This window comes from Balaenoptera borealis (assembly GCF_965194805.1).
Source record: "Balaenoptera borealis genome assembly, chromosome: X".
NCBI lineage: Eukaryota > Metazoa > Chordata > Mammalia > Artiodactyla > Balaenopteridae > Balaenoptera > Balaenoptera borealis.
This window is the reverse complement of record NC_138881.1, coordinates 54,566,775-54,578,911: the sequence shown is the minus strand read 5'-3', so window position 1 is coordinate 54,578,911 and position 12,137 is coordinate 54,566,775. Positions and strand designations below refer to the sequence as shown.

General features: G+C 40.2%; 1 long non-coding RNA gene across 1 annotated transcript in view; it reads right to left on the bottom strand.

Moving 5' to 3' along the window:
- LOC309620428 overlaps positions 1 to 10,016 on the bottom strand; it is a 667,971-nt gene extending 657,955 nt beyond the window's left edge. The window contains exon 1 of the long non-coding RNA XR_014239545.1: positions 9,702 to 10,016. This is a non-coding gene — a long non-coding RNA (uncharacterized lncRNA). The remainder of the gene's footprint in view (positions 1 to 9,701) is intronic.
- Positions 10,017 to 12,137: the final 2,121 nt, after the last annotated feature.

Genomic DNA, 12,137 nt, shown 5'->3' with positions numbered 1-12,137 from the left:
AAAATAACAAATGTAAAATGCCTAGAACATAGGAAGTTGGTAAATGGCAGCCATTATTATGAGTCCATGATTACACTATGGCTTTGAAAAATTCATTTTTAAGAGTATTTTCTGATATTCCAATTCTTCTATTACTTCTATAGTAAACATTTCCTAGATGAACAGTGTCATAACCTGATTTATAAATAACAATAAAAACTGGATTTGGAGTCAAAAGACTGGCTTTGAGTCTCAGCTCAATTAATAATTATGTGACCTTCATCAAGTCAGCTAAAGCCTCTCTGAGCCTCGTTTTTTCTGTCTACAGAAAAGAGATGATAATATTCCCTCATTAGGGTTTCATGAAGAGTAAATAATATCATAAGTTTCAGTGTTTATGACTCAAGACCAAGAATGGTGGGAGAATGTGCTCAGAAATCTCTCTATTAACCAAAACATTTAGTTAACCAGGGTAGTTCATTCCCTGCCCCTCCCCACATCCACCTCCACTCTTTTCCTCTTAAAAGGGATATTTCTATATTAGTCAATTATCAACTCAGGCTTAGTTTCTGTTCTGAAGTCAGTCAAAAGCAACCATGGTTAAGGACTGGTTCTAACTCGTAAATAACAATTGGTCATAAATCTCAAATAAAACTTTGCTTTGACATCTATGGGCATGACCTTCCCTGGACCAGGCATGGCAAAACTAAAAAGCTTTTCTCCAAACCTCTTCCAGAAGCCATCCTCTACCCTGACTTCTCAGTTGCCCCTGTCCCTCATAACCATATATTTGCTCCCTATACATCTGCGGAGCAGTTCTTTCAAGGAGTCTTCTGAGTCACAAGAATGGCACTACTCATGGAGCAGAGGCTGCTGGATAAAGGAGAACAGCTAGAGGGATTTTTTGGAAGCAGACATTACATGGAGTTAATGGAAGTCTCCTTGTCTTTGTTCATTGAGAGAAATAGAACAAGCATAATCATGGAACCACTGAAAATGGAGAGGGAAGATTTCAATGCAAATAGATCCACAATAGCTGCAAGAAGCTCAGTGATTGAGGGTGGCTACTATTATTAGCCTTCACCTGGGGAGTGTGTATGTATATCTTAATTTCCTGTCCTGTTATTCTTTAGGCGAAGCAAAACTGAGCCAATGCATCTCATGTGGTAGGTAGGGACTCAAAGACTATGAGTCTTTTCAGCTATGTGTGTGATGGAGGTAAGGTTGGGCCTTTGGCCAAAAGATAAACACATAAGGAGCACCAGAGTTATTTTAGCAATTTTTTTGCTTTGGAATAGTGGTCCTGCAATTATGCTATATGGATATTTCCAGGGATTTGGAAAATTCTAAGAACAGTGTTGAAGGATTTCTCCTATTACCTATGCTTAAGAAAGACAACAGAATTCTTTTCCGCTTGCTCTAAACTGTCATCTTCTACCCCAACTCCAATTTCACTAAAGAGATCCATGAAGTCCCACCCTTCCTCCCATGTTTTGACCTTCTGGATAATTAGGTGGTCTGGTTTGATCCCCGTCATTCCTTTCTCACCTTATTTTCTCCATACCATTGCTTCAGATTTGTGCATCTTTCCACCAGTGCTGACTTCTCACAAGGGAAAGGGGTAGGTTTGGATCCTACCATTCAAATTTCCTCTTTATTTTCCCAGGAGTGAAAGATGTGGGTCTGCTTTTTCCTCTACTTGTTTACCATAAAGTAAGCACATCTCCAAAACACAGACATACATTCTTTTTCTTAGACTTAATGTGGGCTAAACATAGATTGAAGGATGAAGAGCATGGGGCCAGACTTCCCTCTGAAACTAATAGGTCTCTAGTATTGTATAAAGGAGATTTGGGTATTTTTCTTTCATAATTCACCCTTGGGGTCTACAGAATTAATAAAATGATTCCATTGCACATTTTCCCATTAATGGCTACTTGTTTGGGGAGGTCTCCCTCTGATGAGAGAGTCCAATTACTCCTGCCAATTTACATAGTTAATTTCACCTCATCTGCCTTCTGATGAAGCGAATCCTTTTGGTTGGTTTTAGACAGGAAGTCCATGGTAATCTTCATATCCAGACCATTTAAACTATTTACAATCCTACATTCAAGCCATATGTGAAAGCCACAGTGACTAGAGCCCAAAATGCCATGAGGACTTCATGGCCTGTCAGGTGAAGGCCATGTGTTCTGTGGTGGTCAAAACTCAGAGTAAGTGTCAGGGAATGACAATACACCGAGCAGGAAAGAGAGACTCTAAGAGACAGCCTAGACAGAGAGACTAGATCTTATTCAACTACAAATATTTATTGAGCACCTACTATGTGCCAAGCACCGTTTTAGGTGTTAAGGACAAAGAGGGAACAAAATAGACAACAATATCTGCCTTTCTGGAGCTCACATCCCATTGAGAAAGAAAGACAATAAGCAGTAAAGCTAGTAAATAAGTAAATTGTATCAGATATTTGAAGAAGATAAATCATATGGAAAAGAGAAAGGTCAAAACTGGGTAAAGAGCATCAGGAGTGCTGGATGTGGAGGAAGTTTGCAGTATTAAATACAGTGGTTGGGTCTTATCAGGTTTCTTTTGAACAAATATTTGAAGGAGGGAGAGGAGTAAGCCATTAAGCTATTTGGGAAAAGAGCATTTCAGATAGAAACAGCTTTTAAGGGTAATTTAGGAGCTTGCCTGTTGTGTACAAGAAATAGCAAGCAGGCAAGTGTGGCTGACGTGGCAAGACTGAGGGAGATAACAGTAGAAGAAGGAGGCAGAGAAATAATGACAAGAAAAGGGAAGTGGATTTTTATTGTTATTTTTATTCTGAGTGGGATAGGAGTCTTTGCAGAATACTGAGCAGAGAGCCACTCTTACAGTGGATTCTTCCACTGAAGCACTGTGGGACCCTAGGCGAGAGACCTGTCCCATAAACGAGACTCAGTTTCTTCACTTGTTTAATGAATGCGGGGGGGGGGAATCAGTTATTTTCAAACCCTTTCAAGCCCAGGAAACTCCTCCCACTACCCCCCATCTCATTAACAGTGATGGAGTGTGTCTATCAAATAAAACTTTTAGTGGAAGTCTAACACATCAGTCCCCAAACTTTTTGGCACCAGGGACCCGTTTTGTGGAAGACAATTTTTCCACGGACCGGGGGCAGGGTGATGGTTTCGGGATGATTCAAGCGCATTACACTTATTGTGCACTTTATTTCTATTATTATTACTTTGTAATATATAATGAAATAATTATACAACTCACCATAATGCAGAATCAGTGGGAGCCCTGAGCTTGTTTTCCTGAAACTAGACGGTCTCATCTGGGGGTGATGGGAGACAGTGACACCCGAAGTGTGTTGCTTATGTCCAGTCTACTCCGTAATCTTGTTTTGGTTGCTGTCACTGCAGAAAACCTTGCTTCACAAATATAGGATGTTGGAAATGGAAGCAGGGTTTTCAGCGCTTTTGTGGCAATCTCAGGATATTCCAACTTGACTATCTTTAATCCAGAATACATGGAGATTTGAAGTTGTCTCAAACATATTTTTAAGGCCACTGTCATTTGTGATTTCAAGCAGTTGATCCTTTTCTAGCATGGACAAAGTCAATTCACCTGGCTTATTCACAAATGGGTTGCGGATCCATTCCTTTCCAGTTCTGGGGTATTTTGTGGTTGTGAAGTAATGCTCAAACTCTTTTGAAAGCTGAGATAGGTGATCATTCACCAGCTGGGAGAAAGAAGGCCCTGGCTCAGTCTCTTTCAAAATCTCTGTGAAATGTGATGCCAGTGGTGACTGTTTTTCTAAAAGAAATCTCTGGAGTGGCTCTCATAACTCAAAAACTCTGGCCAGTGATCTACCTTTAGAAAGCCATCTCACTTCTGTGTATAAGACCTGTGTGCTCTGCGTCCATTTCCTCACTGAGCTGCGTGAACAGATGTGAGTTAAGGGCATGCACTTTAATGTGGTTGATAATTTTAATCACATCCTGCAAAACGTTGTTAAGTTCAGATGACATTTTTCAGCTAGCCAGCATTTCTCTATGGATGACACAGTGCGTAGACTCACATTCAGAAGTGACCTCTTTGACCTGAGTAGTGAAACCAGAAAGTCGTCCAGTCGTGGCAGCCACTCCATCCGTGCATATACTGACACAAAATGACCAATTCAGTTTTCCTGGTATGCAATCATTCAAAGACTTCAATAATTCTGCAGCTGTGGTGTTGGTTGGCAACAAAAGTTCACATAACATATCCTCATGCACATCCTCCTGAAAAAATATATCACACAAAAACAAGCATTGTTGGGGGGAGGGACAAGATGGCGGAAGAGTAAGACACAGAGATCACCTTCCTTCCCACAGATACAGTAGAAATACATCTACACGTGGAACTGCTCCTACAGAACACCCACTGAACGCTGGCAGAAGACGTCAGACCTCCCAAAAGGCAAGAAAATCCCCACATACCTGGGTAGGGCAAAAGAAAAAAGAAATAACAGAGACAAAAGAATAGGGACGGGACCTGCACCAGTGGGAGGGAGCTGTGAAGGAGGAAAGGTTTCCACACACTAGGAAGCCCCTTCATGGGCAGAGACTGCGGGTGGCAGAGGGGGGAAGCTTCGGAGCCACGGAGGAGAGCGCAGCCACAGGGGTGCGGGGGGCAAAGTGGAGAGATTCCCGCATGGAGGCTCGGCGCCGAGCAGCACTCAGAAGCCCGAGAGGCTTGTCTGCTCAGCCGCCGGGGCAGGCGGGGGCTGGGAGCTGAGGCTCAGGCTTCGGTGCTAGCCAGGAGGGAGTCTGGGAAAAAGTCTGCAGCTGCCGAAGAGGCAAGAGACTTTTTCTTGCTGCTTTGTTTCGTGGCGTGCAAGGAGAGGGGATTCAGAGCGCCGCCTAAATGAACTCCAGAAACAGGCGCGAGCCGCGGCTATCAGCGTGGACCCCAGAGGTGGGCGCGAGCCGCAGCTAACAGCGTGGACCCCAGAGACAGGCGTGAGCCGCGGTTATCAGCGCGGACCACAGAGACGGGCAGGAGACGCTAAGGCTGCTGCTGCCGCCACCAAGAAGCCTGTGTGCGAGCACAGGTCACTCTCCACACCGCCCTCCCAGGAGCCTGTGCAGCCCGCCACTGCCAGGGTCCCGTGATCCAGGGATAACTTCGCCAGGAGAATGCATGGCGCACCTCAGGCTGCTGCAACGTCACGCCGGCCTCTGCCGCCAAAGGCTCGTCCTGCATCCGTGCCCCTCCCTCCCCGTGGCATGAGTGAGCCATAGCTCCCGAAGCAGCTGCTCCTTTAACCCCGTTCTGTCTGGATGGGGAACAGACACCCTCAGGCGACCTACATGCAGAGGCAGGTCCAAATCCAAAGCTGAACCCCGGGAGCTGTACGAACAAAGAAGAGAAAGGGAAATTTCTCACGGCAGCCTCAGAAGCAGTGGATTAAAGCTCCACAAACAACTTGATGTGCCTGCAACTGTGGAATACCTGAATAGACAACGAATCATCACAAATTCAAGAGGTGGAATTTGAGAGCAGGATATATTCCTTTTTCCCCTTTTCCTTTTTTTATGAGTGTATAGGTGTATGCTTCTGGGTGAGATTTTGTCTGTATAGCTTTGCTTTCACCATTAGTCCTAGGGTTAGGTCCGTCCGTGGTTTTTTTTTTTTTCTTTTTTTTTTAACTTAAAAAATTTTTTTTTGCTAATAAATTTTTTCTTAATAATTTTTTCCTTATTTTCTATTTTTAGAAATTAAAAAAAAATTTAATAAGTTTTTTCATATTTTTTATTTTAAAAAATTAAATTTTTTTCTTAATAAATTTTTTTCTTAATAATTTTTTTCTTATTTTTTACTATAAAACATTAATAAATCTAATTTTAAAAATAAAAAAAAAATTCTGAACACATTTATTCTTAATAATTTTTTTTCTTATTTTTTATTATAATAGCTTTATTTTATTTTATCCTCTTTCATTCTTTCCTTCTATTTTTTTCTCCCTTTTATTCTGAGCCGTGTGGAAGAAAGGCTCTTGGTGCTCCAGCCAGGCATCAGGGCTGTGCCTCTGAGGTGGGAGAGCCAACTTCAGGACACTGGTCCACAAGAGACCTCCCAGCTCCACGTAATACCAAACAGCGAAAATCTCTTAGAGATCTCCATCTCAACACCAAGACCCAGCTTCACTCAACGACCAGCAAGCAACAGTGCTGGACACCCTATGCCAAACAACTAGCAAGACAGAAACACAGCCCCATCCATTAGCAGAGAGGCTGCCTAAAATCATAATAAGGCCACAGACGCCCCAAAACACACCACCAGACGTGGACTTGCCCACCAGAAAGACAAGATCCAACCTCATCCACCAGAACACAGGCACTAGTCCCCTCCACCAGGAAGCCTATACAACCCACTGAAACAACCTTAGCCACTGGGGACAGATACCAAAAACAACGGGAACTACGAACCTGCAGCCTGTGAAAAGGAGACCCCAAACACAATAAGATAAGCAAAATGAGAAGACAAAAAAACACACAGCAGGTGAAGGAGCAGGGTCAAAACATACCAGACCAAACAAATGAAGAGGAAATAGGCAGTCTACCTGAAAAAGAATTCAGAATAATGATAGTAAAGATGATCCAAAATCTAGGAAATAGAATAGACAAAATGCAAGAAACATTTAACAAGGATGTAGAAGAACTAAAGAAGAATCAAGCAATGATGAAAAACACAATAAATGAAATTAAAAATATTCTAGACTGGATCAATAGCAGAATAACTGAGGCACAAGAATGGATAAGTGACCTGGAAGATAAAATAGTGGAAATAACTACTGCAGAGCAGAATAAAGAAAAAAGAATGAAAAGAACTGAGGACAGTCTCAGAGACCTCTGGGACAACATTAAACGCACCAACATTCGAATTATAGGGGTTCCAGAAGAAGAAGAGAAAAAGAAAGGGACTGAGAAAATATTTGAAGAGATTATAGTTGAAAACTTCCCTAATATGGGAAAGGAAATAGTTAATCAAGTCCTGGAAGCACAGAGAGTCCCATACAGGATAAACCCAAGGAGAAACACGCCAAGACACATATTAATCAAACTATCAAAAATTAAATATAAAGAAAACATATTAAAAGCAGCAAGGGAAAAACAACAAATAACACACAAGGGAATCCCCATAAGGTTAACAGCTGATCTTTCAGCAGAAACTCTGCAAGCCAGAAGGGAGTGGCAGGATATACTTAAAGTCATGAAGGAGAAAAACCTACAACAAAGATGACTCTACCCAGCAAGGATCTCATTTAGATTTGATGGGGAAATTAAAAACTTTACAGACAAGCAAAAACTGAGAGAGTTCAGCACCACCAAACCAGCTTTACAACAAATGCTAAAGGAACTTCTCTAGGCAAGAAACACAAGAGAAGGAAAACACCTACAATAACAAACACAAAATATCTAAGAAAATGGGAATAGGAATATATATATCGATAATTACCTTGAATGTAAATGGATTAAATGTTCCCACCAAAAGACACAGACTGGCTGAATAGATACAAAAGCAAGAGCCATATATATGCTGTCTACAAGAGACCCACTTCAGACCTAGAGACACATAGAGACTGAAAGTGAGGGGATGGAAAAAGATATTCCATGCAAATGGAAATCAAAAGAAAGCTGGAGTAGCAATTCTCATATCAGACAAAAGAGACTTTAAAATAAAGACTATTACAAGAGACACAGAAGGACACTATATAATGATCAAGGGATCGATCCAAGAGGAAGGTATAACAATTGTAAATATTTATGCACCCAACATAGGAGCACCTCAATACATAAAGCAAATACTAACAGCCATAAAAGGGGAAATAGACAGTAACACAATCATAGTAGGGGACTTTAACACCCCACTTTCATCAATGGACAGATCATCCAAAATGAAACTAAATAAGGAAACACAAGCTTTAAATGATACATTAAACAAGATGGACTTCATTGATATTTATAGGACATTCCACCCAAATACAACAGAATACACATTTTTCTCAAGTGCGCATGGAACATTCTCCAGGATAGGTCATATCTTGGGTCACAAATCAAGCCTTGGTAAATTTAAGAAAATTGAAATCATATCAAGTATCTTTTCTGACCACAATGCTATGAGACTAGATATCAATTACAGGAAAAGATCTGTACAAAATACAAACACATGGAGGCTACACAATACACTACATAATAACGAAGTGATCACTGAAGAAATCAAAGGGGAAATCAAAAAATACCTAGAAACAAATGACAATGGAGACACGACGACCCAAAACCTATGGGACGCAGCAAAAGCAGTGCTAAGAGGAAAGTTTATAGCAATACAAGCCTACCTCAAGAAACAGGAAACATCTCGAATAAACAACCTAACCTTGCACCAAAAGCAATTAGAGAAAGAAGAGCAAAAAAACCCCAAAGCTAGCAGAAGGAAAGAAATCATAAAGATCAGATCAGAAATAAATGAAAAAGAAATGAAGGAAACAATAGCAAAAATCAATGAAACTAAAAGCTGGTTCTTCTAGAAGATAAACAAAATTGACAAACCATTAGCCAGACTCATCAAGAGAAAAAGGGAGAAGACTCAAATCAATAGAATTAGAAATGAAAAAGGAGAAGTAACCACTGACACTGCAGAAATACAAACGATCATGAGAGATTACTACGAGCAACACTATGCCAATAAAATGGACAACCTGGAAGAAATGGACAGATTCTTAGAAATGCACAACCTACCGAGACTGAACCAGGAAGAAATAGAAAATATGAACAGACCAATCACAAGCACTGAAAATGAAACTGGGATTTAAAACCTTCCAACAAACAAAAGCCCAGGACCAGATGGCTTCATAGGCGAATTCTATCAAACATTTAGAGAAGAGCTAACACTTATCCTTCTCAAACTCTTCCAAAATATTGCAGAGGGAGGAACACTCCCCAACTCATTCTACAAGGCCACCATCACCCTGATACCAAAACCAGACAAAGATGTCACAAAGAAAGAAAACTACAGGCCAATATCACTGATGAACATAGATGCAAAAATCCTCAACAAAATACTAGCAAACAGAATCCAACAGCACATTAAAAGGATCATACACCATGATCAAGTGGGGTTTATCCCAGGAATGCAAGGATTCTTCAATATACGCAAATCAATCAACGTGATACATCATATTAAGAAATTGAAGGAGAAAAACCATATGATCATCTCAATAGATGCAGAGAAAGCTTTCAACAAAATTCAACACCCATTTATGATAAAAGCCCTGCAGAAAGTAGGCATAGAGGGGAGTTTTCTCAACATAATAAAGGCCATATATGACAAACCCACAACCAACATTGTCCTCAATGGTGAAAAACTGAAACCATTTCCACTAAGATCAGGAACAAGACAAGGTTGCCCACTCTCACCACTATTATTCAACATAGTTTTGGACGTGTTAGCCACAGCAATCAGAGAAGACAAAGAAATAAAAGGAGTCCAAATCGGAAAAGAAGAAGTAAAGCTGTCACTGTTTCCAGATGACATGATACTATACATAGAGAATCCTAAAACTGCCACCAGAAAACTACTAGAGCTAATCAATGAATTTGGTAAAGTAGCAGGATACAAAATTAATGCACAGAAATCTCTTGCATTCCTATATACTAATGATGAAAAATCTGAAAGTGAAATTAAGAAAACACTCCCGTTTACCATTGCAACAAAAAGAATAAAATATCTAGGAATAAACCTACCTAAGGAGACCAAAGACCTGTATGCAGAAAATTATAGGACACTGATGAAAGAAATTAAAGATGATACAAATAGATGGAGAGATATACCATGTTCTTGGATTGGAAGAATCAACATTGTGAAAATGACTCTACTACCCAAAGCAATCTACAGATTCAATGCAATCCCTATCAAACTACCACTGGCATTTTTCACAGAACTAGAACAAAAAATTTCACAATTTGTATGGAGACACAAAAGACCCCAAATAGCCAAAGCAATCTTGAGAACGAAAAATGGAGCTGGAGGAATCAGGCTCTCTGAGTTCAGACTATATTTCAAAGCTACAGTAATCAAGACAGTTTGGTACTGGCATAAAAACAGAAATATAGATCAATGTAACAGGATAGAAAGCCCAGAGATAAACCAACGCACATATGGTCACCTTATCTTTGATAAAGGAGGCAAGCATATACAGTGGAGAAAAGACAGCCTCTTCAATAAGTGGTGCTGGGAAAATTGGACAGGTACATGTAAAAGTATGAAATTAGAACACTTCCTAACACCATACATAAAAATAAACTCAAAATGGATTAAAGACCTAAGTGTAAAGCCAGACACTATCAAACTCTTAGAGGAAAACATAGGCAGAACACTCTACGACATAAATCACAGCAAGATCCTTTTTGACCCAGCTCCTAGAGAAATGCAAATAAAAACGCAAATAAACAAATGGGACCTAATGAAACTTAAAAGCTTTTGCACAGCAAAGGAAACCATAAACAAGACCAAAAGACAACCCTCAGAATGGGAGAAAATATTTGCAAATGAAGCAACTGACAAAGGATTAATCTCCAAGATTTACAAGCAGCTAATGCAGCTCAATAACAAAAAAACAAACAACCCAATCCAAAAATGGGCAGAAGACCTAAATAGACATTTCTCCAAAGAAGATATACAGATGGCCAACAGACACATGAAAGAATGCTCAACATCATTAATCTTGAGAGAAATGCAAATCAAAACTACAATGAGGTATCATCTCACACCGGTCAGAATGGCCATCATCAAAAAATCTACAAACAATAAATGCTGGAGAGGGTGTGGAGAAAAGGGAACACTCTTGCACTGTTGGTGGGAATGTAAATTGATACAGCCGCTATGGAGAACAGTATGGAGGTTCCTTAAAAAGCTAAAAATAGAACTACCATACGACCCAGCAATCCCACTACTGGGCATATACCCTGAGAAAACCATAATTCAAAAAGAGTCATGTACCAAAATGTTCATTGCAGCTCTATTTACAATAGCCAGGACATGGAAGCAACCTAAGTGTCCATCATCGGATGAATGGATAAAGAAGATGTGGCACATGTATACAATGGAATATTACTCAGCCATAAAAAGAAATGAAATGGAGGTATTTGTAATGAGGTGGATGGAGTTAGAGTCTGTCATACAGAGTGAAGTAAGTCAGAAAGAGAAAAACAAATACAGTATGCTAACACATATATATGGGATCTAAGGGGAAAAAAAAGGTCATGAAGAACCTAGTGGCAAGATGGGAATAAAGACACAGACCTACTAAAGAACGGACTTGAGGATATGGGGAGGGGGCGGGGTTAGATGTGACAGGGTGAGAGAGTGTCATAGACATATATACACTACCAAATGTAAAATAGATAGCTAGTGGGAAGCAGCCGTATAGCACAGGGAGATCAGCTCAGTGCTTTGTGACTGCCTGGGGGGGTGGGATCGGGAGGGTGGGAGGGAGGGAGATGCAGGAGGGAGGAGATATGGGAACGTGTGTATATGTGTAGCTGATTCACTTTGTTTTAAAGCAGAAACTAACACACCATTGTGAAGCAATTATACTTCAATAAAGATGTTTAAAAAATAAAAAAATTTAAAAAAATTAAAAAAAATCTAAAAGCAAAAAAAAAAAAAAAAAACAAGCATTGTTGCCTTGTTGTCAACATCTGTAGACTCATCAACCTGGATTACGTACCACAGTGACTCATTAATCCTCTCTAACATTTGTGCCTCAGTATCTTCTGCTATTTCATCAATTCGTCTAGCGATGGTGCTAGTCGAAAGAGGAACTCGTGCCACCTTTTGAACTGCAGCCTCTCCTAAAAGTTCATGACAACTGTCCTTAGCAACAGGCAGGATCAACTCTTCACCAATAGTAAAGGGCTTCTTAGCTTTAGCAATGTGATTAGCCAGTAAGAATGATGCTCTCAGTGCAGACACATTTGATGAAGTGGTGGCCTTCAATAATTGCTTCTGTTCTTTGTGTTCACATATTTTTCTTTTGAAAAATTCCAGCGGCTTGTCTTTTAATGCAGAGTGCTTGGTCTCCATGTGGCGAAGCAGTTTTGAAGGTTACATGGCTTTGTTGGATAGCT